Raw genomic sequence first — 4452 nt, 5'->3', positions numbered from 1 at the left:
TCCTCTCTTTTACAGATGACCATCGTGCTACACCCGTCCAGGATACGGCACAACGGAGACACAGGCGCAGACGTGCAGCAGGGACCCGTTCCAAGGATTCTTTTTAGATAGACCCTGCGTAAACCTTTTTTACTGTCTCTTGTTGATACACATCCCCCGGATTCTCAGTACAATTGAGAAGGATGCTGACGTATTGGCATGTGGCCACGTCAGAATATTGCACGTACCTGGACACCAGGGGCTTATTACAAAGGGCACTGTTTAGCCCGGTTTACATCATAAAGACCGAATACCTTAGGGAGTGTTCGGCGTCGCGAGTTTGGCCTTATATGCATCAGCTCCGAATCATGTCTTTGGTCAAATGTTGGGTTTGCCCGGCTCCTGTGTTTTGCTGCCTTACGTTCCGCTCTATCGGCTAAGGCGGCACCAGGAGAACTACTGTGATTGTGCCCTGGTTCATCCGGACGAGCACCTCAGTAGAGAAAGCCGAAAACTGACTGTCATGATATAGCGTGAGACTGGTCAACCACTCGATGACCTAGCAGAATCTTCGGGATTCCTCCGCCTTAACGAAGGGCCGTTTCCCGGCCAGGCATGTACGCCCCGAATTCGGATGAGCGCGGAGCCACCAGGGGCTATATAGTAGCCCCACTGTCAAACTCCTCTGGCTAAGTGAAAGTGTTAAAGCATTATAGTCCGATTGCCTAGTTCGCTGCGCTATCACCTCCTTAATGGACCAAGACGTTGGATCAAGTGTGAACATGCGTCTTCTGCGAACACCCCCGCATTATATGCGTGGGGGCTGAAGCCGACGACTGCCATCTTTCAGGTTATATACATATATACATAAACGCCGCACAGGAGGCATCATAGTAGGGAGTCCTGGATTAGGGGTATCCGGACAGCCGGACTATATCCTTTGGCCGGACTGTTGGACTATGAAGATACAAGATTGAAGACTTCGTCCCGTGTCCGGATGGGACTCTCCTTGGCGTGGAAGGCAAGCTTGGCAATACGGATATGTAGATCTCCTTCCTTGTAACCGACTCTGTGTAACCCTAGCCCCCTCCGGTGTCTATATAAACCGGAGGGTTTTAGTCCGTAGGACAACATACAATCATACCATAGGCTAGCTTCTAGGGTTTAGCCTCTCCGATCTCGTGGTAGATCTCTTGTACTACTCATATTATCAAGAATAATCAAGCAGGACGTAGGGTTTTACCTCCATCAAGAGGGCCCGAACCTGGGTAAAACATCGTGTCCCCTGCCTCCTGTTACCATCCCCTAGACGCACAGTTCGGGACCCCCTACCCGAGATCCGCCGGTTTTGACACCGACATTGGTGCTTTCATTGAGAGTTCCTCTGTGTCGTCATCATTAGGCTTGATGGCTCCTTCGATCATCGATAGCGATGCAGTCCAGGGTGAGACTTTTCTCCCCGGACAGATCTTTGTATTCGGCGGCTTCGCACTGCGGGCCAACTCGCTTGGCCATCTGGAGCAGATCGAGAGTTACGCCCCTGGCCACCAGGTCAGGTTTGGAAGCTTAAACTACACGGCCGATATCCGCGGAGACTTGATCTTCGACGGATTCGAGCCCCTGCCTAGTGCGCCACACGGTCACGATGAGCATGATTTAGCTCTGCCATCGGACAGTGTTCAGGAGATCGCACCGGCAACCGCTCCGACCCTCAATTCGGAGCCAGTTGCGCCATCCATGGACGGGTGGATAGACCCCGCCACGGAGGCCGTATCCTCAGCGGCGATCGAGCCGAGTATCGACCTTACCCTTCACGAGAGCCGTGATGCCAAGCTGGATTCTTCCCCGGCCACGGACTCCGAACCGCCTGCGCCCGTGCCTATCGAATCCGACTGGGCGCCGATCATGGAGTTTACCTCCGCGGATATTTTTCAGCACTCGCCCTTCGGCGACATACTGAACTCATTAAGGTCTCTCTCCTTGTCAGGAGAGTCCTGGCCGAACTATGTCCGGCAGGATTGGGATGCGGATGACGAAGAAATTCGCCGCCCACCCACCACCCACTTAGTAGCCACTGTCGATGATTTAACCGACATGCTCGACTTCGACTCCGAAGACATCGACGGCATGGACGACGATGCAGGAGGCGAACAAGAACCACTGCCCACAGGGCACTGGACAGCCACCTCATCATATGACATATTATATGGTGGACACACCCAAAGAAGGCAATGGTGATGGGATAGCGGAAGATGACCCCTCCAAGAAGCAACCCAAGCGCCGACGTCAGCGGCGCCGCTCTAAGTCTCGCCAAGGTAAAAGCGGTGATACCGGCACAGGAGATAATAGCACTCCCGACAGTGCCGAAAATGATGACAATCCCCTCCAGCAAGATTTAGAGCAGGAGGATGGAGAAGCCAGCCCTCCCGAGAGAGCGGCAGATGGAGAGGCGGAGGATGATAATTACATGCCTCCCTCCGAAGATGAGGCAAGCCTCGATGATGACGAATTTGTCGTGCCTAAGGATCCTGTCGAGCAAGAGCGCTTCTAGCGCCAGCTTATAGCTACGGCAAATAGCCTTAAGAAAAAGCAATAGCAGCTTCGAGCTGATCAAGATTTGCTAGCTGACAGATGGACTGAAGTCCTTGCGGCCGAGGAATATGAACTCAAATGCCCCTCCAAGAGTTACCCAAAGCGCAGGTTGCTACCCCGACTGGAGGAGGAAGCATTAAAACCTACATCTCCAGCATATGACGTGGCTGATCGGCCACCTTGTGGCCGCGACAGAGAGGCATTTCAGCCAAAAGCTCAGCCCGCACCCCGACGCCACTCAAATAAAAATGTCAAGGCACGGGGAAACACGCTAGACCTGCGAGACGTATTGGAGGACAAAGCAAAACACCCAATATCGATCTACGGATCATGAGGGCGCACCACTACGCGAGACGATAACCGTCACGCCAGATACAGTAAAAGTAAATCCGGCCGGGCCGAACACAGCGGACAAGACTCATTTGAGCTGAGTCGCGATATAGCCCAATACAGAGGTCCCGCACACCCCCTATGCTTCACAGACGAAGTAATGGATCACCAAATCCCAGAGGGTTTCAAACCCATAAATATCGAATCATACAAAGGCACAACAGATCCTGCGGTATGGATCGAGGACTTCTTCCTGCACATCCACATGGCCCGCAGTGACGATCTATACGCCATAAAATACCTCCCACTCAAACTCAAAGGACTAGCTCGGCATTGGCTCAACAGCTTGCCAGCAGAGTCCATTGGCTGCTGGGAAGATCAGGAAGCCGCATTCCTCGACAACTTCCAGGGCACTTATGTGTGACCACCAGATGCCGATGACTTGAGCCACATAATTCAGCAGCCAGAGGAATCGACCAGGCAATTCTGGACACGGTTCCTGACAAAGATAAATCAAATCGGCGACTGTCCGGATGCAGAGGCCCTAGCAGATTTTAAGCACAACATCCGCGACGAGTGGCTTCGCCCGGCACCTTGGCAGGAAAAGCCGAAATCTATGGCAGCCCTCACGACACTCATGACCCGCTTTTGTGGGAGAAGACAGCTGGCTGGCTCGCAGCAATAACATATCAAAGAACCATGGTACTTCGGATACCAAGGATGGCAATGGCAGGTCACGTCGCAACAAACACAAGCGCCGCATTAACAGCGACAATACCGAGGATACGGCAGTCAATGCCGGATTCAAAGGCTCTAAACCCGGTCAGCGGAAAAAAGCCATTCAAAAGAAGCACTCCGGGCCCGTCCAGTTTGGACCGTATACTCGATCGCTCGTGTCAAATACATGGCACCCCCGACAAGCCAGCCAACCACACCAACAGGGATTGTTGGGTGTTCAAGCAGGCCGGCAAGTTAAATGCCGAAAACAAAGATAAGGGGTCACATAGCGATGACGAGGAGGAGCCCCGGCAGCCGAACACCGGAGGACAGAAGAGGTTCCCCCCACAAGTGCGGACGGTGAACATGATATACGCAACCCACATCCCCAAGAGGGAGCGGAAGCGTGCGCTAAGGGACGTATATGCGTTGGAGCCAGTCGCCCCAAAGTTCAACCCATGGTCCTCTTGTCCGATCACCTTCGATCGCAGGGACCACCCCACTAGTATCCGTCATGGCGGATTCGCCGCACTGGTCCTAGACCCAATCATTGACGGATTTCACCTCACTCGAGTCCTTATGGATGGCGGCAGCAGCCTGAACCTGCTTTATCAGGACACAGTGCGCAAAATGGGTATAGACCCCTCAAGGATCAAACCCACAAAAACGACCTTCAAAGGCGTCATACCAGGTGTAGAGGCCCATTGCACAGGCTCAGTCACACTGGAAGTGGTCTTCGGATCCCCGGATAACTTCCGAAGCGAGGAGTTAATCTTCGATATAGTCCCGTTCCGCAGTGGCTATCATGCACTGCTCGGGCGAACCGCATTTGCG

The sequence above is a fragment of the Triticum urartu genome, chromosome 5 (assembly GCF_003073215.2).
Source record: "Triticum urartu cultivar G1812 chromosome 5, Tu2.1, whole genome shotgun sequence".
Classification (NCBI taxonomy): Eukaryota; Viridiplantae; Streptophyta; class Magnoliopsida; order Poales; family Poaceae; genus Triticum; species Triticum urartu.
Note: the sequence above shows the minus strand (reverse complement) of the source record.